Here is a 25,121-nt window from a genome sequence, read left to right as displayed (position 1 = left end):
CAGGAAGGCTGACGTTTCGGGCCTAGACCCTTCTTCAGAAATGTCAGCCTTCCTGCTCCTCTGATGCTGCTTGGCCTGCTGTGTTCATCCAGCTCTACACCTTGTTATCTCAGATTCTCCAGCATCTGCAGTTCCTACTATCTCTGAGTAGCTTGTTGGCCCATTTTAAAGGGCTATTAAGAGTCAACCAAATTGCTGCGAGTCTGGAGTCACATGTTGGCCAGGCAAGATTGGCAATTTCCTTTCCTAAAAGACAAGAATGAACCAGATGTGTTCCTTACCACATGGTCATTATTAGGCTAGCTTTTAATTGTAGATACATAGTGATTCCAAAGATCACTTGTTGCCATAGTTGAATTTAAATCCACATGCCCAGAACATTAGCCTGGGTTCTGAATTATTGGTCTAATGACATTACCACTATGCCATCACCTCCCACCAGTTCAAAGATGTGATGTAAAGACGAAGCTCAATGTTATCAGCATACATGTAAAAATTGTCATCCTTCTGAGGGTGACACAGGCAAGTATAGGGGTGGGATCATGAAGTGGGTCACATGGAGAAGGCTTCTGAGCCCAAAATGAGCCAGAAACAAGGTTGCAAAATGAGGGGAAAATTGACTACAAAGTGACAGTGAAATGGTGCCAATTGTGTAAGATGGAAATAACTCACTTCAAATTAATAGAAAGATAGTAAGACCACATTTTGGAAAATGAAACATAAATCAACTCTTCAAATTCAAAACAATCTCAGGAATAATTAAAGGTATGGCAGCCAAACAATTATGCTGCTGGACTCATGCCCAAAGGTTGTTAGCTCAAGCCTTCATCACAGAGAATTTCAGATTAAATTTCACAATTTAAGCTATTGCAATACTCCAATGGGGCAGCAGAATGCCAGCGTTGCATTCGAGCTTCTGGTCCAGGGCTTGTCCCCCTCTGTCTACTTTCTTTGTTTCTTTATCTCTCTTTTTACTTTCGCTTGTTTTCCTTTTTCTTTCCCTTCTTTAAAAGCCTTTCTCAGCATCTTCGGCAGGGCGAGAGTGGGCGCAGCCTCTTGAGCACGTGCGGCAGCATTGGCAACAGGTGAAATCAGCACAGAGGAGAGAGTGAGCCCTGCTATTCAAGATGGCAGCACCGGCATGATAGCCCCATCCTCTCCAGGCCGACCACATTCTTCTTTTTGACCTCTCTCTCTCTCTCCTTCCTGTCTTTTTTCTTTTTATTATTTTCATCTTTTTGACGTCACGGGAAAGCCAGAGTGGTGTCGATGGTGACCAGAGTAGGGACTCCTGGCTGCAGCAGGCCCAGGGTGGCGACCGTGCACAGGTCTGGCATTAGTCTTGAAGCCATGTTATGGGACACTGGCTGATGAAGATGAACTCTATTTAAGTGCTTTCTATTTTTTTGTACGTTAAAATGATGCCAGATTGTGGTGACAGAACAACTTTCACTGTATTGCCCCATATACATGTGACAATAAATCATTCATTCATTCATATTTTCCACTTGTCCTGTTCAGAGATGTTATGACACATTCTCTGGAGCAGGTGGGACTTGAACCCAGGCTTTCTAGCTACACCACAACGTTCCACTATTGATTTTCCTCCTAAGTAGCTAACCAGAGTCTGCCCACTGAAGCAGCTGCTCATGACTCTGCCTGGAATGTCGCATTGTGGAACATTAATTTGAAAAATGAATTTGAACTGAATTTTCATATACAATGTGAAAACATAATCTAATACGTAAACTGTAGGTCCCAGTAACTGATACAGCTGAATTATTTGCTGATCACTAAGCATCCAATAATAAAACTAATTGTTGCTGTTAAAAAAAGATAATCATAAAAAGATCTAATGACTTCAATTGGTAATTTTCAAAAACAGAAACCTCTGGATTTAGCAGGCTTACAATTATGTGCATTTAAACATGAATAGCGAGTCAGCATCAAACAGGATGGGCGTGAGGAGCTTGAATTCTCGTGAAGATATGTGCCAAGTATTCTAGCTCTCCAGTTTTCAAATCTTCCATTTGTGGCCTTCAGAGAACAGATGTTGCACAAAAATACCCTCACTAGTTTTCAACAGAGAAGCCTACACACGGTTTGAAATTAACAAGGGCCCAATTGTTGTCAGCTCAGAAGCATGAGTATCCTTTTGAGGACCTTTACTGTTTCAAGTACTATTTCCAGCCAAGCAGTTTTAATGTTACCCATCACGACTCAGAGTGAGGAATCCAGACAGATAAACTTTCAGCCTGCTGAAATTATTTAATTTGAGCTTCTATGAAAACAAATATCTCTAGCATTATAAAGTTTTGTACAAATTTAATACATGGCTGTTTTCTTCATGTAAGGCAGCAAAGGTACATCAGATCTAACCACTCTTTGATCACCAATCTATTTCCTAGAGGTTACTTACCACTATTTTCTTAATCTTCACTGCAACTATCACTGCAGCTCAGAAATAGCCAGAGACATTACTTAACATTGTTTTTTTTTGGCTGTTCTAATTCAATTTGCTTTTCACTCTGTCTTTATTTGCTAATTATTTGACAGGTCTTAATTGTAAAGGCTACAACTCATTTTTTTAAAATAGGGAATGTTTGTAAAATGAGGTTTTAATTAAGCATTAAGCATTTTCAGTGCTTCTATTTTTTGAAAACCTCCCTTCTTTTAGGAACAAAAACAGAAGTTGCTGGAAAAGCTCAGCAGGTCTGGCAGCATCTGGGAAGAAACAAATCAAGAGTTCATGTTTCGGGTCCAGTGACCCTTCCTCAGAACTGCCTTTTTTTGGGTCTGGAATCACTTGATTGCTCCCAAACCACTCCCAACTGAAAAAAGGAAATAACTACTTGAAATTTTATTTTAAGAAAAGGACACCAGATCTAACCACCCTTTGACCACCAATCTATTTCCTAGAGGTAATAAAGCTCTGGTCCAGTATCTCTCACAAAGCAACCACAGTTGTTTGGTGTAAACCTCTGCTTGTGATGGCAAAACTAAAATTCAGATAGTCAGCTATCATAGACTGATTCAAAACCTTATGAATTAACCTGGATCCATAGATGCCTTTCAAAAGTGATGGAAACCAACGCCATTGAATTGTAATAGCTTTAGTTCTCGAGTAGCAACTACTCTGAAAACTTAAAAGATCAAATCATCTGAAGGATCAAGAACCACTGGATGTTTGGATACAAGTTTTTTTCTCCAGTATGTGAATAACTCAAGTACAAACAGTTCGGTCACTAATGGGACTGACATCAAATGTAAGGAAAAATTCAGGACAACACTGCAGTAGAAGTCCTTTACTGGCTCCAACCCCGCCTCTTTGACCTGTCTGTCTCCTCTCCACCTATCTTCTCTTTTATCCATCTTCTATCCGCCTCCCCCTTTCTCCCTATTTATTTCAGAATCCCCTTCCCCTCCCCCATTTCTGAAGAAGGGTCTCGACCCGAAACGTCAGCTTTCCTGCTCCTCTGATGCTGCTTGGCCTGCTGCGTTCATCCAGCTCTACACCATGTTATCTCAGATTCTCCAGCATCGGCAGTTCCTACTATCTCAGTACAAGTCAATATTTGTTTTGTGCACAAAGGCCACAAGAAATACTGTTTTCTATTTTCATCCACTATATTTGCAATTTAATGTATAAAAAAATTTCTGTTATCAAGAATGGCAAGACATGCATTTATGAATGGAGCCAGAAGATGTGGGTGAGGTCCTTAATGAATACTTTGCATCGCTTTTCACGAAGGAGAAGGACATGGTGGATGGCAAGTCTAGAGAGGGGTGTGTTGATATTCTAGGGCATGTCGATCTAACAAAAAAGGTGTTCCGTGTTTTGAAAAGCATGAAGTAAACAAGTCCCCAGGACCTGATGGGATCTATCCTAGAAGCAGCCACTCACCCAAGAAACGTGGGAGATGCACTGGTCTGAAGGTGAGCCGTTTCAAGTCCTCCCTCCCCAACATACACCTGGCAAATGTCCAAGCTATTGAAAATAAGCTAGACGAACTTAAAGCTAGACTCACCTTCAAAGAGAATTGAGAGACTGCTGTGTGCTCTGTTTTACACAGACATGGCTCACTCCTGCTTCACCTGGCTGTGCCTTATAACCTGAGGGTTTCTCAATTCACCGGATTGACTGCATGGCATCCTCAGGTAAGGCAAAGGGCAGAGGGGTCTGCCTCCTAATGAACACCTCTTGGTGCTTGGATGTGATGACCTTGGTGAGTTACTGCTCCTTCCGGACCTAGGATATCTAACGGTGAAGTGCCATCCCTACTACCTGCCTTGGGAGTTTACTTCTGCTACCCGAATAGCAGTTTACATCCCACCGTATGAGGAAGTGAAAAGTCCACTTAATGAAACACACACCGCATCAAATAGCCTTGAATACCCTGAGGCCTTGTTCATCGTGACTAATAACTTCAACAAAGCCAACCTCAAGAGCGTGCTACCAAGGAACCATCAACACATCTCCTGTCCCGCCAGAGGCACAAACACCCTTGATCACTGCTACACAACCATCCCCCAGCAGCGTTTTGATAAATCAGACCAGAAGGCTATGCTCCTTCTCCCAGCTTACAAGCAAAAACTGAAGTTTAAGGATCAGTACAGAAAGTCACACAGTGCTGATCTGAGGTAACAGATGAGCTCCTACATGGCTGCTTCGAATCGGTGGACTGGTTCATATTCAAGAACTCAGCGGCCAACCTAAACGAGTACGCACCACTGTCACAGACATCGTCAGTGTGTAAAGGACTGCATGCCAAAGAAGCTAATCCGAGTGTTCCCCAAACGGAAACCATGGATGAACTGGGGGATCCACTCCCTACTGAAATCCAGGTCTGAGGTGTTTAAGTCAGGTGACCCTGGCCTGTACAGGAAATCTAGGTACGATCTTCGCAAAATGATCAGAGATGCCAAGAGACGATATCAGATTAATCTAGAGTCCCAGACTAACCACACAAACACATATCGACTGTGGCAAGGCTTACACGATATAATGGGCTACAAAGCGAAGTCGAGTGGAATCGCTGACAACAATGCTTCTCCGATGAGCTCAATGCATTCTATGCTCGTTTTGAACAGAAGGTCAGCGAAATGATGTCACCCACCCTAACAGCCTCAGGTGCACCTGTACCCACAGTTCCCACGACAGACATCAGCTCAGCCTTCTCGAGAGTGAACCCATGGAAAATGACTGCCCCAGATGGAGTCCCTGGCCATACACGCAGATTCTGTAGTGTACCATTCCCAAAAATATTGTGCATCGTATAGATGTTTACTTCAGGCATTTAGAGATCTAAAGTAATTAGTTAAAGCACATTTTTGGTTTAGAAGAAATCTTCATGTAATTTTCTATAGAACTATTTCTTAGGAAACATAATGGCAACCTGTGTCCCTTTTTTTAAAAATACTAACAGAGTTTTTGCTTGGAGATAGCAAGGACTGCAGATGCTGGAAGTCAGAGTCAGTAAAATGTGGAGCTGGAAGAGCACAGCAGGTCTGACAGCATCGAGCTGCAGGAAAATCGACATTTCGGGTTGGGACCCTTCATCTGGACTAGGGAGGGGGAAGGGAGCCCAGAAATAAGTTAAGGGAGGGGATGGGGCTGGGTGCAGGTTAGTGGGATAACGAAAGGTGGATGCAGGTAGGGGGTTGTCGAGATTGGTCAATGGAAAGGGTGGGGCGAATAGGTGAGAGGGAAGATCGACAAGTTGTGTCAGGTCAAGGAGGTGGGGATGAAAGGGAGGGCTGGACAAGGGATTAGGCCAGGGTTGGGGAGATTTTGAAGCTGGTGAATTCCATTTTGAAGCCATTGGGCTGTAAGCTCCCGCAGCAGAATATAAGGTGCTGTTCCTCCAATTTACATGTGGATTCATTGTGACAGTGGATGAGGCCCAGGATGGACATGTTGCCAAGGGAGTGGGAGGGGGAGTTGAAATGGCTGGCGACCAGAAGGTGGTGTTGATTGGAACGTACAGAGCGCAGATGCTCTGCAAATCGGTCACCGAGTCTGCGCTTGGTCTCTCTGACATAGACGAGACTACATCGGGAGCAATGGATGCAATAGTTCACGTTAGAAGCCGTCTTGCTTGTATATGCCAAGTACGTGTAATGTTGGTAAATCACCTAGGCTAGCACTAATTGCATCACAATTTTTTAAAACAGGAGCCCACTAACAACAAGGATTACAATTCCATGCAGAGTACAAGTACCTAAATTCAACCAACAACTTTGAAAAACACTATTTTCAACAAATCAAACTGCATAGTAAGATCTGACATTATGTTTCTTTTACTCAATTCATAAGGTGCTTGCCAGACAGGAAATTGCCAATGTAAGAATTTTTAGTTTTCCTCTAAAATGGAGTTATTGCTCTTTTGAATTATAGGGACTTGTTAATAAAAAGTAACTGAGCACGTACACATACAAGGACAGCATAATTCATAAATCTGCCTCACTGGATACAGTACAAAGTACTTTGGGATTTCATCTGTTTTGTTTATGCTTAAAAAACTGACAAGGAAAAACTTCAAACATTTCTGAGATTTCCATCAACTGTGCAATCTGTTAGCAAGCAAACACATAAACAATGAAGTAGGAACTACCTACTTCCTTCATTTTGATGATTCATTTGTATTTGGAAACTCACCTCAATCTGGACAGGGATTCCATCATAGATCTCCCGGCTTGGCATCTAATGCTACATCATTGTAATAATGCAGACCACTTTGTATCTGAAAGGCAAAAACAGACAACTTTATGCATGACCCTACAGCAAATGGAATTATCTCTAACGAAGAGTCATCCCTTATCTTTGTCTCGACCATTTGGCATCTTAGCAACTTTTATTTTTAATACAGATTTCCAGTATCTGTAGATATTCTCGACATTCTTCGTACATAAGCAGCAGCTCAGGGTACTTCCAAGTTTTTTCTAATAACATCCAAAGTCAGACCATAAGATGCAACAGCAGAACTGGGCCATTTAGCCCATCAAGATTATCAGATCATAGCTGATCTGATAATCCTCAACTCCACCTTCCTGGCTTATCCCCTTAACTTGGTTATTTCCTTGATCAGCCTTGAATGTACTTAAAAACACACCCATTCCAGTAAAGAATTGCACAAATTCATTACCCTCAGAAAAGATTTTTTTCATCTCGGTCTTAAATGGGTCTAACAGCAATTCCTGCAGTAGATCTGGTATGAAACAGGACTAGTTTCATTCAACCTTTCATGGAATCATAGAATCCCTACAGTGTGGAAACAGGCCCTTCGGCCCAACAGGTCCACACCAGCCCTCAGAGCATCCCACCCAGACCCATCCCCCCTATCACCCACCTAATCTACACATCCCTGAACACTATAGGCAATTTAGCATGGCCAATCCACCAAGCCTGCACATCTTTGGACTGTGGGAGGAAACCAAAGCACCCGGAGAAAATCCACGCAGACACGGGGAGAATGTGCAAACTCCACACAGTCAAACAAAGGTGGAATCGAACCCAGGTTCCTGGCACTGTGAGGCAGCAGTACTAACCACTGAGCCACTGTGCCGCCCCATGGATCATTACTGACAATTACAATTTTCGCAAAATGATCCGGGGTGCCAGGAGACGATACCAGATTAATCTAGAGTCCCAGACAAACCACACGAGCACATATCAACTGTGGCAAGGCTTACACTATATAATGGGCTACAAAGTGGAATTGCTGACAACATGTTTCTCCAATGAGCTCAATGCATTCTATGCTCATTTTGAACAGAAGGTCAGCGAAATGATATCAGCCCCATGATGACAATTTGATCATTACTGACAATGTAAAGAAAGGGATTCCGACGTTTCGGCAACTTGGGGTCCCTATACAGTTTGCCCAGCCCTGTACAATAACGATGCAAACATCCAATAATCATCTCCCCAAGTTGCTTATCTAGTCATCAAGCTTAGGCTGCATGCTTTTGTGGAACTGCTTTTTTGAATTCCTTGTTAAAAATAATACTGACTTTTTAAAAATAAGTCAGCTTCACAGAACTAAAACCAAAAACCTCTTTAGAATCCAAGTGCCTGAACAATAATAATATATTAAACCTTTATCACAGGTTATTAGCATTTGTTCAATGGTGTGTCAGGAGTAACTTCCAATGGTGGCATCTTATTGAATAGTTCTTGCAGAGCTCAAGCTAGGCAGTCCCCAGTCAATTTGTGCTGTCCTGCCAAGACTCACTTGCTTCAATGGATGGTTGGATTGTAGAGAGTCATCTCTCAACAATTCTTGATCAGTAAAGGAATCAAGGATTATGGGGAAAAGACAGGAAAATTGATTGAGGAATGTCACATCAGCCATGGTGCTATTGAATGGTGGAGCAGGCTCAAGGGGCAGAATGGCCCACTCCTCTTTCTATTTCTTATGGTCTTATAGGTCACTAATCTTGTATTTTATTCTTTCATGGGAAACAGGTGCTGCTAGCAATGCCAGAATTTGTTGCCCATTCCTAGATGCAAATTGAATGGAATACCCATTCCTTTCAAAGGACAATTAAGAATCAACCATATAGCTGTGGGTCTGAAGTTACACACAGGCCAGATTTCCTCACATGAAGGGCATTAGTGAAGCAGATGTGTTTTTCCAGCTGTCAATGATAATTTCACAACACTATTACTAAGACTTACTTTAACTTCTAGATTTCTTTTGTAATTGAATTTGTATCAGTGAAGCCATTAACCAGGGCTACTGTATCTCTGTGGTCACCAGACAAGCTAAACTCAAAGAAGTTACCAGTTTTTCGCAAGATAAGCTGAGAAGTAAGGGTCTTGAAACCTGGCCTTATCAATAACCCTGTTCATGTTGATGATGTACAATACGCAGCTGTGATTGACACACAGCTGACAATTCTCAATGCGGACACAGCTGCGTTACTCAAAGTGAACTCCTTAAAGAGAAATATCAAACATTCTTCTGGCAGGGAAAAACCCAAGAGGCAACACATGAGCATGGAGTATGTTTTTAACAAAAAGAACCAGCTCAGTCACAATGACTGAAATTTTCCATAGAAGCTCAGAGAGAATTCTTATCCTTCACTTGTCAACAAGCACGGGTCCGATTAATCTCATCCTGCATCTACGTCCGAAACCTAGCTCCATCTCGGATGCCAAGAATCAATGCTATGCTGCCAGCAATAGAATTACCAGCACCAAGGAACTGTACCTCCTGAGGGTCTTCAATGCAAGAACGGCTATCAATCACAGATTAGCCAACATGGATAGGGATCAAGGAATCAACAAGAGGAATTTATGTACAATGTTCAGTTCTAGGTAGATTGAGCCAACAAAGGAGAATCACGGGAAAGCTTGCTCAGGTATGTTGTAAGTTGCATCGAGCTAGGCTATGAGACAAAAGTAGTGAAACGCACAAGGGCAGAACTGGAAAAAACAAAGAACTTCCAGAGAATTGTAGGAATTAAGACTACAGATAACAGGGAAGATCAGGGAGGGATGTGAACAAAGGTTGAGAATTTTAAATTTAATGCAGTGCATCTTGTAAACATTATGCAATGCAGCCACTGTGCACTGGTGCTGAACTGAGTGAATTTTGAATGTGGTAGATGGGTTGCCAACCGAACAGGCTACTTTGTCCTGGATCGTGTCAGGCTTCTTGAGTCGTTGGAGTCACATCTACTCAAGCAAGTGAAGGATATTTTATCACATTCCTGACTTGCATATCTTGCAAAGGATAGACAGACACTGAAGACAGGAGGTGAGTTACACAGCAAAATCTCTAGCCTCTTCTGTGCTTAATTAAGGAAAACCAGCATGGAATTGTTAAAAAGGCAAATTATATTCAACTAAAAGGTTGTGTTCAAAGCCAACCACCACGAGGTGCAGCACATGGCGTGACTGCACAGAATTAGAGCATTGCTATGTCACTACAAAGTGATTGAACGCCAGCTTCAAAAATGAAACCACTTTGTAAAATCACACAATCAATTTCTGACACTAGAAACAGAAGATAAATTGAGATTTTAAAACTATTCAGGAAATTAGAATTCGACTTGCAGCCCTGAAACTAGTAGGCAGAATTCAAAACCTCAGCCACTTGACAATTTCAGCCATTGATTTGCTTTACGCTTTTATTGGTGACTCGATGAATGATCAAACTCTGTGCATGAGAACAGGGTGGCCAATCAGGAGTAGGTTCAGAGGAGCAGGAAAGCTGACGTTTCGGGCCTAGACATACTCCATGCTCATGTGTTGCCTCTTGGGTCTACGCCTGAAATGTCAGCTTTCCTGCTCCTCTGATGCTGCTTGGCCTGCTGTGTTCATCCAGCCCTACACCTTGTTATCTCAGATTCTATAGCATCTGCAGTTCCTACTATCTCAGGAGTAGGTTTAGGTTAGTATGATCTCAGGTTTCTGAATGACTAAGTGAAAATCACTGCTCCATGAATAGGACTTAGCAACAAAGCGGGGATTATTATGTAGGGCAAACTTTGGTCAAAATCTTAGAATTCACTACAGGAATTCCCTCCAGCAGTTCAAGAAGGCATCTCAAGGACAACTCAGGACAGGCAATAAATGCTGGCCAGACCGCGATGCCTACATTCTACAAATAAATAAAAGAAAAATTCCATTTCCATTCTAATGGACTAATCATTCAAGTGAAAGTAAACAACTACCTCCACTTACAGATAGTGTTAGTGGAGGATAACACACTTGCACACTACTGCTCCCTCCAAACCTTGGAAGAGCTTCCAATACTCATTCAATGTGCTGTAAAATTTATGAAACATATCGAAAATCTTGGGCACAGAATGAGACAACTGCCCCAAAAATATCAATCCAGTCTACCCAAAGTAGCAATAGATATAAAACAAAGAACTGTGGATGCTGGTAATCTGAAACAAAAGCAGAAATTGCCAGAGAAACTCAGCAAGTCTGGCAGCATCTTTGGAGAGAAAGCAGATTAATATTTCAAGTCCACTAACCCTTCTTCAGAACTGCAAGGACGGAGAAGATAAACAGAAGAATGCAATTCTAATGGAGATGTAAGAACAGAGACCTAGGTTGTACAAATTATTGAAGGTGGTTAAAAAAGCATACAGGATCCTGGATTTTATACATAAGGACATAGGCTACAAAAGTAAAGAAGTAATGATGCATATTTTTAAAACACTGTCTTAACATGTTAGAAATTGGGGTCTCTTTTAAAATAATTTTCTCTTTGTATTCAGTATTTAGCATCTGCTGCATAGCAAGAGACTTCATTTAATTCTGTTACAGAAGAAATTAACCTTCCATACACATTAACAAAAGATTTATCAGGCACCACGCTATTCGATCCCAAATGAAGCGTTTTGGAAAATACATTTTTGTTCTTAGAAGAAATGAAAACTAATGCTCAAATAGAGGCAGACAAGGGTACAATCATCCTGGCACCATGAGCAGCTGCCCATGATCACTGGCTGAGAGAGCTTAGACAGGTGATCGACACAGCATAGATTACCAGCCCCAAAAATATCAGCGGTGTGCGGTATCACAGACATCAAGGCTTTATTTTGAGAAGTTGGATACAGCAATCTTAGATTGTAATTAAATGTGTTGAATAATTCTCAAGTAACCCAACAGCTTGGGGCAGCACAATGGTTAGCACTACTTCCGCACACCATTAGGGACCCAGGTTCGAATCCAGCCGTGGGTGGCTGTCTTTGTGGAGGTTGCACTTTCTACCCGTGTCTGTGTGGGTTTCCTCCAGGTGCTCCAATTTACCCCCACAGTCCAAAGATGTGCAGGTCAGATGGATTGGCTGCGCTAAATTGCCCATAGTATCCATAGATGTGCAGGTTAGGTGGGTTAACTATAGTAAATGTGGGGTTACAGGGGTAGGGTGGGATGTTCTTCAGAGGGTCTATGCAGACTTAATGGGCCGAATGGCCTCTGCCTGCACAGTAGGGATTCTATATGATTTAGAGATAGCAGTTTACTAGAAAACTTGATTCTGAAAACCAGGGCAGCTGGAGCAAAAAATATATTAGAAGTGGTAGATGTTTGTGATGTGGATTACAAGTCTATTTTTTATAGACTTTCAATGAAGGCTCAGAAGGGTAAGATCAAACTTAAAAAAAAGTCCGGAATAAGGTGACCTACTCAACCAAATGTGCACCTTGCAGCTAAATAAAAATACAAGGAGTCCAAGGAACAGATTCAAAGTGAAAGTGGCAGCTTACATACTCAATTAAGGCAGGAGAGAGAAACATGCAAACAAAGCACACTATTAAAGAAACAAAAAAATTCAAACAAGATACAGAGTTACATGCAGAGGATGCATGATTGCAGGATAAGGTTTGGGATGAGTAAATCAGAGAATTAATATAGAAAAAAACCTTGCTTCCCCTGAAGCAGACCACATTCAGTATATAGCCAAAATTAACAATCTCCAGAAAGAAATTAGCTAAGCAATTATTTCTGCATTCTCAGCCAGTAGAATAAAGCAACCTTGATACATGCTGAGACAGCAAGTACGAGAAATGGTTTCCTTGGTGATTTCAGGTGTCGTTGGGACAATGTAGTTGAGAGCAACCCTCCCCTCTCTCGTACAGTGAACCAAAACTGGTTTGTATGATCACAAAAGCCATAGTAAAAACTAAGCAAGAGGGAAGCAAAGAATGGCCACCGGGTACAGTTAAAGAGGAGTTCACAAATGCATACAGACCCCTGTCACCAGCTGAGGCTAGGACCAGGAGGGAAGATCTGGAAATTACAATAAATTTCAGACTTTATCTATCATCACGTGTACCCGAGTAAAGGAGTACTGTGCAAGCGTACAGACTCGCCATTCTCTGGCGCCATCTTAGAATATAATAGTTAGAATTAAAAACAAGAGCAGAAGTTAAAGAAACAGAAACAAAAGAAAGAGAAAATGTCCAGGTCACCCTTGCCGCTGCTGCTACGAGTCTTGAGCCAGGCTCACCCATGCTGCCCACGCTGGACCCACCAACATCGCCGATGCCACCACCTCAAATCCTGTGCCTCACCGCCACCTGCAAAGGACCCACTAGCTTTGAATTCACCATGCTTCGATGCCATTACTCACCCCTAGGCCCAACTCGCTGACGCCAACATCTTGGAATCAATTGAATTATCAGACTACACAACCTTCCTGAATGTCCCCATACTTGCTGCTGTTGCCGATGTCACCAGTTTCACTGCTGCCAAACTCCCAAAGGGATAAGGTGAGAGAACTATAGAGAAAAGTAAAGTAGAAAGAAAACAAAAGCAGAAATGGACAGAAGAAAGCAGTAGATGAGCAGAAGCCCAAATACTGCTACTCTGCCTCCGTCATCTTGACATAGATATGGGAGTAGACATGAGTGACAATATTCTTCTCCTCAGACCAAAGTGTTTAGAACCTCACATCTGGAGCTAGAGCGATGCTTAATGGATCCCCCTCCTAACTGCTCCCTATATATTAGAAGAACTGAATAGGGATATTATGGCATAAGACCTGCTTAAGGAATTAGAGGAGTATGCACCGGAGGAAGCAAACCTTGATTTTCACCAAATATTAATTTCTTCAAGTATCAAACTAAAACCCTACTAAAAGTCCCAGTGTGTTTGCAGAGAGGCTTCAAGGCTGCTACCAAAAGACCCGGTCAGCGGAAGGGGAGGACCCAGATGGTTGGGGGGAGAAGGGCAGTGAATCCTGTGACTCCTCAAGTTTCAAATCCCTCTTCCTGAAAGTCTACTGTGCATTTGGTGTGTGTGGGATGGGTTGATCTGTGTGCTAACATAGCCTGAGGACAGGTGTGTAATAACCTTTGCAGGAGTTCCGGAAATGCTAACCTACCAGATGTTGAGAGCCCCTTGCCCAGCCAGAAGTCTGGATCACCTAACAACCTTGTACAAAGAAGGGGTATAAAATTTGGTGCTTCCACTGCAATCAGCTGCGTCCTTACACTCGTGGCTGCCATTGTAAACAGGATTTTGAAGAACCTGACAAGGAGAACAAGTTCTCCATCCTACCTCCTTTACATATGAGTTCCACCCAGTCAAACTGTGTTCAGAGAGAATAGAGGTAGCAATAAAGGCCATAAGGATCAGACAGGGAACTTGGCAGGTTGCTCAGTAGTGACCCAAAACCTTAGGCTGTTATAACTCTGTAGGCCTCCCAGGTGGAGATGGTGCCTTCTCTGCTATACAATGGTTGTGGAAGACCAATAGTTTGTACTGTTGATAGGGGAGGCTTTCAGAATTAATGCTAGCTGATTACCCTGCAACCACAATCCAGGACCCCTGCCCAGACTCCTCAAAAGGCTCACCCAAAAACAAGACGCTGTTCATAAACCTCAAAGATTTAAAATTGCTTTGAGGAAAATGTTAAAAAGTTTAGATTGGTGCTTAAAAATATGATGAACACCTATCTAAAGAGTGAATTTACAAGTGCCGTGAAAAAAATGTTTGACGTGTTCCCAAAAAATATAAATAAGCTAAGATTTTGCAGACATTCAATTTGAACACACCATTTGTTCCAGTTTTCAAGAGAAAGAAACTGTGAAGCGATCTGAGCAAAAGAAATACCAAAATGAAGAGCAACAAGACATCATTTGGTGAATGTTTTGTCTTGATCTTCCTCAGAACAGCACAGAAAGTTAACTCTTTCTCACGAGTTGTAAGATTTTTAAAAACTGTCACCTTATATATCCCTAGATCTGTAATTTTTGCACAGGACTAAATTTTGGACATTCCCAAATTTATAGATATGCTTAGACATTATTAACCCATTGAGCTTCTTCCAGAGCCACAAAGGATTTTAGTTTTTGTTTTTAAACAGGTCACAAAAACCACTTAGGAACACAGCGAGAGACCCAAGAGTCTTGTGGATTTGGGAATTTACCTAGGAATATCAAATGCAAAAGGTTTTCAGAGACTTTGCCTTGACCAGTCTGGCCATCTGTTATCTAATTGTAGCTCCAATATAAAAGCATAATTTAAAGCCATCAAACATGAACACAACTGTTTCTGAACAATGCTCCAGTTGACGCATTACTGCTAGGACCGAACTATAGTCAGGGGCACTGACTATAACTGGTATATTAGGTAGAGTTTTTTAAATTAAATGGCAGTGCGGTTCAGCAGTCTTAAACTTGAAAATGCTGTATTCCTTTGAAACAGGAGGAGTGTGAGCCAGGAAACAGTGGGCTGCACGGAATGAAAAGAATTTAAAAGCAAAGCTGTTTTGGGCCCTCTTCTTACTAATAACTTTAAACAGGCTGCATAAATTTTGTTACTTCACAGAAGCAACCAATTAATGTTAACTGAAGTACTCAAGTTGTCTCAGTCTTGTTTTGTCATACTGATTATCCGACATTCAGTACTGCAAGAACAGTCTTCCCCTCCAATATAGGGAAGAGTACCACTCTCTACAGTCACTGTCTGTGTCAACAACTGAAGACAGTGGCAATCTTCCCAACCAGTCGAGTCAGTTCTTTAGTGACTGACTTCATCCTGCTGTTAGCAACTGAATGAAGCTGAACCAGACCGCCTGCAATCATGGCTGCTCATTTAACCCTATAAGGAGTTTCAAACCAGTTAGTAACTTTACGAACGACATTAAAATTGGTTGCATTTTAGACAGTGAAGAAGGTTTTCTAAGATTACAGGGGGATCTTGATCAAATGGGTCAATGGGCTGAAAAATGGCAGAGGGAATTCAATCTGGATAAATGCGAGGTATTGCATTTTGGTACAACAAACAAGGGTAGGGCTTATACAATTAATGGTAGGGCCTTGGGTATGCTGTAGAACAGAGGGACCTAGGGGTGCAGGTACATAATTCTTTGAAGTTTGCGTCACATTTAGAGAGGGTGGTTAAAAAGGCATTTGGCACACTTCCCTTCATTGCTGAGTACAGGAGTTGGGACGTCATGTTGAGGCTTTACAGGACATTGGTGAGGCCTCTTCTGGAATACTGTGTCCAATTCTGGTCTCCCAGAATAGGAAGGATACAATTAAGCTGGTCAGGGTTCAGAAGAGATTTACCAGGATGTTGCTGGGTATGGAAGGTGTGAGTTATTAAGAAAGGCTGCTTAGGCTGGGACATTTTTCACTGGAGTGATGAGGTTGCAAGGTGACCTGATTAAAGTTTATAAGACAAGGCATAGATAGAGTTAATGATAGTTATCTTTTCCCAAGGATGGGGGTATTTCAATACTAGGGGACACATTTTTAAGTTGAGATGAGAGAGATTTAAATAAGACACGAGGGACGGATTTTTTACACAGAGAGTGGTTCACATGTGGAATGAATTTCCTGAGGAAGTGGTGGATGCAGGTACAATTATGATGTTTAACATACATTTGGATAGGTACATGAATAGGAAAGGTTTGGAGGGATATGGGCCAGGAGCAGACAGGTGGGACTAGTTTAGTTTGGGATTACGTTCAGCATGGGCTGGTAGGACTGAAGGGTCTGTTTCCATGCTGTATGATTCTATGACCAAGCTCGTCACTTCCAGCTTCGTAACATTGTCCAAATATGGCCCTGTTTCAATTTCAGCTGACCTACTGTTAAACCCCTCATTCGTCGTTTCCTTATTTCAATATCTATTCCAATGCTTTCCTGGCTAGTTTCCAATTTTCCTTCTTAAATTGGCTTGAGCTCATCCAACATTCTACTGCCAATGTTCTAAATCAAGAAATGGTCTGGTTCACCCATCTTACTGATGTACAGTAGCTCCCCATCCAAGAACAAATTCACTTTAACATTTTAAACCCCAACTTGTCCAGTGAGAAAAAAAAACTAGCTCTTCAAAGCTATTATGTCTATGTGAGGAGTTTGCAGTGTAAATCCAACGGTCATCCCTCTGAAACCATCATCAAGCCTTTATAGAACAAAGAAAATTACAGCACAGGAACAGGCCCTTCGGCCCTCTAAGCCTGCCCATCACAACTAAAACCCCCTACCCTCCCTGTTTGTGTATTTGTCAAGACACCCTTTAAACATTGCTATAGTATCCGCTTCCACTACCTCCCCCGGCAGGGAGTTCCAGGCACCCACCACCCTCTGTGCAAAAATACTTGCCTCATACATCATCTTTAAACCTTGCCCCTCGCACCTTAAACTCATGGCCCCTGGTAACTGACTCTTCCACCCTGGGAAAAAGCTTCTGATTGTCTACTCTGTCCATGCCCGTCATAATCTTGTAGACCTCTATCAGGTCACCCCTCAACTTCTGTCGTTCTAGTGAGAACAACCCAAGTTTCTCCAACCTCTCCTCCATAGCTAATGCCCTCCATACCAGGCAACATTCTGGTAAATCTTTTCTGTACCCTCTCCAAAGCCACCACATCCTTCTGGTAGTGTGGTAACCAGAACTGAACACAATATTTCAAATGCGGCCTAATAAGGTTCTATAAAGCTGCAACATTACTGACCAATTTTTAAACTCAATGCCCTGGCCGATAACGGCAAGCATGCCGTATGCCTTGTTGACTACCTTTTCCACCTGCGTCGCCACTTTCAGTGACCTATGTACCTGTACACCCAGATCCCTCTGCCTATCAGTACTCTTAAGGGCTCTGCCATTTACTGTATATTTTCCAGCTGCATTAGACCTTCTAAAATGCATTACCTCACATTTTTCCGGATTAAACTCCATCTGCCATCTCTCTGCCCAAGTCACCAACCGATCTATATTCAGCTGCATCCTTTGACTATCTTCATCATTATCCGCAATTCCACCAACTTTTGTGTCATCAGCAAACTTGCTAATTAGACCAGTTACATTTCCTTTCAAATTATAATGCTGAATTATGTGAAGTAACCAAAATAGGAGTATTTTCAGCGAAACCTATGTCTTTTACAACAATACTGTGCCTCCTCCAAATCAAACTGTCAATTGTCTCGAGACCAGAAATGCTTACCAGTTTTAAGAGTACATCAAGGAATATGTAGGTCCACATTTTGGGTTCAGGCCAGGGAAAGGCCAGAAACACTATAGAGAGTCATCCTAATTTTCAAGTCTGGTTAGATTAGTCCCCCCGCTTACTCAGGTCATGAAAACATGGACGGTGCCCAAAGGACTCAGTGCCATCAATTAGGGCAGAGGAATCACCAGGTTTTCAAGGTGTGCTGCAAATGGGCATAGGTCTGTAGTGCTGCTTGTATTCACCTGCAACAAGCGTGACTAGCATTGTGCATATATTTAGGTTCTTTGAGTATTTTCATTTGTCTTCCTCATTCAAAAAACTACTTTTTAATGAGTTTTCAAAGGCCAAAGACATCAGAACTAATATTGGCATAAGTAGCAACAGTTTTACAATTTATTAAATTAATGTTTCAGAATACCGAATGGCCTGGGCAAAATGGATGTTGGGAAGATGCTTCCATTGGTAGGAGAGTCTAGGACCCGAGGGCACAGCCTTAGAGTAAAGGGAAGACCTTTTAGAATGGAGATAAGGAGAAACTTCTTCAGTCAGAGAGTGGTGAATCTATGGAATTCACTGCCACAGAAGGCTGTGGAGGCCAGGTCATTGAGTACATTTAAGACTGAGATAGATAGGTTCTTGATTATCAAGGGATCAAGGGTTATGGGGAGAAAGCAGGAGAATGGGGTTGAGGAACTTATCAGCCACAATTGAATGGCGGAGCAGACTCGATGGGCCGAATGGCCTAATTTCTGCTCCTATGTCTTATGGCCTTAATGTCAAGATTTTTAATCACATTGATTGATTGAACAGACGATATACAGTAGATGCCTCATCTCACAACTACAAGTCATACAGTAAAATAAACTTAAATGAATTGTATTCAAATACTAGATGAGTTACTGCAATGATTATATGAGGGGAAGTGCTGAACCTTTATTTAAAATTAATTTCTGTGTTGCCATTTTATTACCTTTATTGATTGTATTAAAACACTATTACTTGCGTTCAAATGCTACAAAAATATAGTTTTTAAAAAAATCAAACTCTTAGTTCTAAAAAAAAGTCACAAAATTGCCAAAATTAAAAAAACCAGTAGCAGTACAAAGAAAAAAATGACAAACTGAAATAAAAGGAAAATAGGAAGTATTGGAAATGCACAAATCACCCAACATCTGCAAAGCACAAATACAGGTTCCAGGAATACAGATACTGATTATTGATACTAATCTATGCTTCAAAAAAAAAGCAATTGCTTGAGAAACTCTACAGGTTTGGGTGCGTTTGGATGCATTTGTGGAGAGAAATGGAGTTAACATTTCGAGACTAGTGACCCCGAGTTCTAAAGAAGAGTCACTGGACTTGAAACATGAACTCTGATGCTGCTAAGTTTTGCCAGCAAGTTCTGTTTTTATTTGTTTCAGATCTCAAGCATCCAGAGTTTTTGGTTTTGTTCTAGCTTGTGTACTTTTTCCCAAGGCATCAAGGAGTTCCAGCAAAACTAGAGTCAATGGAAATCAGGGGGGAAATTATCCACCTGTTGGAGTCATAACTAGGACAAGTGAAATAGTCTCGGCTGTTTGAGGTCAATTATTTCAATCCCAGACATCACACCAGGAGTTCTTGAGCTAGTGCCACAGGCCCAAACATCTTCAGCTACTTCCCTCCATCAGAAGTGGGATATTCACTGCTCATGACACACCATACAGTACCATTCACAACTCCATAGGTGCTCAAGCATTCCATTCTATAAACAGCAGGACCTGGACAGCATTCAAACTTGGGTTGATAAATGGCAAGTGGCATTCATGCCACAAAAATGTCAGTCAATGACCATCTCCCATGAGAGATAATCTAACCATTTCCTGTCCTGGACTATTATGTCTAGATGAGGAGTTTGCAGGTGTAAATCCAATGGTCATCCCTCTAAAACCGTCATCACAACTGTATAATGGTAGATTATGTGATGGGACCAAAACAGGAGTATTTTCGGTGCAACTTAAACCTTTCATAATAACATTATGACTCCTCCAAATCAAACAGTTGATCGCTTTTCGATCGTGCAAGCTGAACTGAGTGAGCTACATAAATATGGGAATTTAACGTGCAGGCTTGAAACTTCCTTGCTCCCCACATTTAAAACCATTCGTAAATTCACTTTAATACATGGTTGGTTTTAGTTTAGAAGTTCGATTCCGAATCCTTTCTGAAACTTTATTACGGGATAGCAGCGCGACCCTAAGTTCAGCAGCGAAGGTACAGAGCAAACAGAAACGGGAAATTGATGGAATAACCCGCAGCAATATCAACAGAGGGAAAGTGAAGCATGTGTTTTTTTAAAGCAGTCACTCCGACAAATTCTATCTGATCAATTCTGCTTGTGCCCATTCCACCCCGAGAATGAAACATGAGACCATTGTGCAATGATGACTGGTGAAATAGTTCAGCCGTCCATCAACTCCACAACGTACCGAGTCCCCCCGCCCCAAAAATAATATAAACACATTCAAAACAAAGCGGGCGGGACTGAGCCTGATCCCCAGCTCCATGCCGAAGCTGACCTTCAGCTCGAACAAACGAGCAGAAACAGCCCGAAGCCGGAGACGATCGCAAGGGGGAAAGAGGTAACAGAGACCCCCGCCCCCTCGAGCCATAGGCCCAGGCCCCGGACCTCACTCACCAGCCTCTCGGCCGCCACCGCCGTCTCCCTGGTGACAGGAGCCCGACTAGACGTCACAGTATCTCCACCCCCGATCACCAATCACAGCCCGACATCAGATCCGGGACACAACCCCATTCATTCCCACACCCAGAACAGCCAGCGCTTGGCAGACAGGAGAGGAGGTCATTGGTGGCTCAGTAAAAAAAAATCACAGTCAGGAAGTGAGACTTCTGAGAGAGGCATAAACCAACCATGACTAACCAAGGATGTTAAGGTTGGGGTGTATCGGCGCCGCCTCGTGCTCCCACGAGGAACTCGAACAGTTCATCCACTTCACCAACACCTTCCACCCCAACCTTAAGTTCACCTGGACCATCTCTAATACCTCTCTCCCCTTCCTGGACCTCTCTGTCTCCATATCGGGCAACCACCTAGAAACCGACATTCATTTCAAGCCCACCGACTCCCACAGCTACCTACAATACACCTCCTCCCACCCACACTTCTGCAAAAATGCTATCCCCTATTCCCAATTCCTTCGCCTCCACCGCATCTGCTCCCAGGATGAGGCATTCCACTCCCGTAAATCTCAGTTGTCCTCGTTTTTCAAGGACCGTAACTTCCCCCCCTCAGTGGTCGAGAACGCCCTCAACCGTGTTTCCCACATCTCCCACAACTCATCCCTCACACCCCGTCCACGCAATAAGAACCAAAAAAGAATCCCCCTCGTCCTCACGTACCACCCCACCAACCTCCGGATCCAACGCATCATCCTCCGACACTTCCGCCATCTGCAATGCAACCCCACCACCAAAGACATCTTTCCCTCCCCACCCTTATCTGCTTTCCGGAGGGACCACTCTCTCCGTGACTCCCTTGTCCGCTCCACACTCCCCTCCAGCCCCACCACACCCGGCACTTTTCCCTGCAACCGCAGGAAGTGCTACACCTGCCCCCACACCTCCTCCCTCACCCCCATCCCAGGCCCCAAGAAGACTTTTCACATCAAGCAGATGTTCACCTGCACATCCGCCAATGTGGTATACTGCATCCGCTGTACCCGGTGTGGCTTCCTGTACATCGGGGAAACCAAGCGGAGGCTCGGGGACCGCTTTGCAGAACACCTACGCTCGGTTCACAATAAACAACTGCACCTCCCAGTCGCAAACCATTTCAACTCCCCCTCCCATTCCTCAGACGACATGTCCATCCTGGGCCTCCTGCAGTGCCACAACGATGCCACCCGAAGGTTGCAGGAATAGCAAATCATATTCCGCTTGGGAACCCTGCAGCCCAATGGTATCAATGTGGATTTCACAAGTTTCAAAATCTCCCCTCCCCCTAACGCATCCCAAAACCAGTCCAGCTTGTCCCTGCCTCCCTAACCTGTTCTTCCTCCCACCTATCCCCTCCTCCCACCTCAAGCCGCACCCCCATCTCCTACCGACTAACCTCATCCCACCCCCTTGACCTGTCCATCCTCCCTGGACTGACCTATCCCCTCCCTAACTCCCCACCTACACTCACCTTTACTGGCTCCATCTCCTGTTTGTCTCCTCTCCTCTATCCATCTTCTATCCCCCTCCCACTCTCTCCCTATTTATTTCAGAACCCCTTTCCCCTCCCCCTTTTCTGATAAAGGGTCTAGGCCCGAAACGTCAGCCTTTCTGCTCCTATGATGCTGCTTGGCCTGCTGTGTTCATCCAGCCCTGCACCTTGTTGTCTCGGATTCACCAGCATCTGCAGTTCCTACTATCTCTGATTCAATTAATACTACCATACTGGGGAGGAATTAATTACCATCACCATCACGAGAGAAGTAGTATTTGACAAACTAATGGGGCTAAAGGACGCTAAGGCCCCTGGCCCTTCCTGATGGTTTGCATCCGAGGATCCTAAAAGAGGTAGCTACTGAGAGAGTGCGTGTGTTGGTCATACTTTTCCAAAATCGAAGGATTTTTGGAAAATCATGAGAGGAGTGGAAAACTTCTAATGTGACATCCCTTTTCAAAAAGGCAGGGAAGCAAAAAGCAAATAACTACAGGGTGATTAGCTTAAATCTATTGTTGGAATCAATTACGGGAGTAATTTAGAAAATCATAATCTATTCAAGTAGGGTCAGCATGGTTTCATGAATGGGAAATTGTGTCTGACTAATTTATTCCATGTTTTTGAAGAAATCTCAACCAGAAGGGATAGATGTGTTGTATTTGGACTTTCAGAAGGCATTGGACAAGTTACTTCATGAAAGCCTAAGTCATAAGAGCCCACAGTGTTGGATGTAGTATACTGGCTTGGATAAAGAATTGGCTAATGGGCAGGAAACAGCATGTGGGGATAAGGGGTTCTTTTTCGAAAATAGGTCGAAAAGCAGTTTGTGAGAGCAATACAGTTTACAGAGATATTGATAGGTTAAATAAGTGGGCAATAAGTTTACAAACAGAGTATAATGTGGGAAAATGAAGTTGCTCATTTTGCCTGGGGGAACAAAACAACATCAGATCAAAGATGAGCACACCCCCTCCCATCACCTGATCTGGGGCATCCTTTCCCAACCCGCGAACAACTGGGCATTTTCCAGCAAGTTCTGGAACTCATCTTAAGCTAAGGTATGGAAAGGTGGTACAACTAGGATCAACTGAAGCATTCAAGAGGGCATTGGATGATTATTCCATGTTACCCTGCACATTGTTTCTATTGAAAATGGCAGGAACTTGGCACTGAGTTAAAATGCAGAGAGCCAAAGCACATTGAATGGACTGACTGGCCTCCTGCACCCTAACACTGTGATTCTTTCTCCCTCTCTTGAGCAACATCCCATATCCAATTGATTCTGCCTTTTCATTATCCAACAGTTCTGGAAAAGCAGAAATTTATTTCAACTAAACGATGAGCCAAATGAAACCACTGAGTAGAATTTTACCACCTCAGTCCCTGCCAGAATAGCAATCACATCTTCTGGTTTGGAACCTGTATCTGAAATGATGTATGGAAGTTGCTTTTTCAGTACAAAACAACTATCATGCCAACTCCCTGACCTCTAAAGGAAGTGACCAACTAAGGACGAAATTAAGGCACTAATTAAAAGAAATTAAGGGAAATAATCAAATATTGCATTTAATATTTTTAAGTGCCAGGAAACTAGTGGGAAAATCTTGTACAGAAAGAAGCATGGACATTCGACATCTGACTGTCGGAAAATAGTCAAAGACCTACCAGGAGACAAGAAACAAACAAGTAGCAGTAAACCACAGCATTCATAGGGAACAGTTATACAGTTGTACAAAAAGTTGCAAAAGGAAACAAAAAAAACTTTTGTAGATATACATTGAGCAATGAGAGGCTGTTCAAAATTGACAGAAAGACACTGAAGTCTTAAGAAGAATCTGACACACAGATACAGACATGCACGCGCGCACACACACACCAGCCGTCGTAGGACACAAATAGGTCAAGTTTACCACCAACCTTTCCACTTCAAGGCCAAAACAAAAACTCCCAAAGGAATTATACTGAAGTATGAGCATACTTTCTTTAAAGTGTACTTGACTGATTTACAAATAACCTTTTTTAGGGTGATGGAGCAGCCTCCTGGCTGCTAAAACGCAGATTGCCAACTTGACCAAACAGCAAGGGATGCTGGGTACATTGGCCAAGTTAAAACTCTGAAGTCACGAAACTCACACACCAGGCACAGTGCAAAACAGCAGCTGGATGCTCATAACATTAGCATAATTTAAAAGACAACAGATATTGTGGACAGACATACTCTCATCAACTTATCCACAAAATAAAGGACGGCCCAGACAGAAAAGTATCCTGCTACACACAAAAAAATACAGCAGCAAGCTATCCAAATGATTGATAATGTTTCAAACTATTAACTATGTCTCCCTGATCAGTCAGACAATAGAAAATTCCAGAAAACCATCCAAAGAGGTACAAAAACAAGGTTCGCCTGCAGACCAATCTCTCTGGAATCTTCTGGAGGCCTTCCGAGGAGATCAGCATGGCAAGAGACCATTGACAGAGAGAGTGAGAGAGAAGAGAGAAAACAGCTTCACAGACCCAGAGACAGAGCAACTGCGTAAATCTACAAGAGACTCAGAAATATTGTAAGCTTAAGGGGTCAAATAGGATTAGAGATAGTATGTTTAATATTAAACTTACTTATGACAAATTGTAACTTGTTAATAAAGTTGGGACAATTTTGCATTGGTACCAGTTTGTGTTCGTAATGATTTGTTCGTTTCAGTATTGTGGGACACCTGGGCAATTTCTTTCATAACATTCAGTTTGGAGTTGTCTAACTTGTTTTAAGGAGGAATTAGACAACAGTGGGCTTAACATTGTCTATAAATTTGAAGTAGAAGAGTATTGTAAAACAACTGTTGACCATCTAATTGCCACACGGCATTAAGCAAATACGGCTTTGAATATTTCCATTTCTGTAATAGTTACAGTCCATATATGGTGATTGTCTTTCAGCAGTGTATATTCTGTGATACAGTATTCATTCCTATAATGTAATC

The 25,121-nt window shown here is 42.6% G+C and overlaps 1 protein-coding gene across 7 annotated transcripts in view; it reads right to left on the bottom strand.

Annotated features, from left to right (window-relative positions):
- Positions 1 to 20,728, bottom strand: part of LOC109927380 (AP-4 complex accessory subunit RUSC2-like) — a 141,309-nt gene extending 120,581 nt beyond the window's left edge. For 6 of the 7 annotated variants that reach the window (XM_048602318.1, XM_048602360.1, XM_048602372.1 and 3 more), the window contains exons 1-2: positions 20,608 to 20,728; positions 6,659 to 6,743 (exon numbers count right to left, since the gene is read on the bottom strand). The gene's annotated coding sequence lies outside the window, so the exon portion shown is untranslated. The other variant, XM_048602331.1, reaches the window with a different exon arrangement.
- Between the last annotated feature and the right edge of the window lie 4,393 nt (positions 20,729 to 25,121).

Source organism: Rhincodon typus, chromosome 1, assembly GCF_021869965.1.
Source record: "Rhincodon typus isolate 14 chromosome 1, sRhiTyp1.1, whole genome shotgun sequence".
Taxonomy (NCBI): Eukaryota; Metazoa; Chordata; class Chondrichthyes; order Orectolobiformes; family Rhincodontidae; genus Rhincodon; species Rhincodon typus.
Note: the sequence above shows the minus strand (reverse complement) of the source record. Positions and strands in the feature narration are given on the sequence as shown.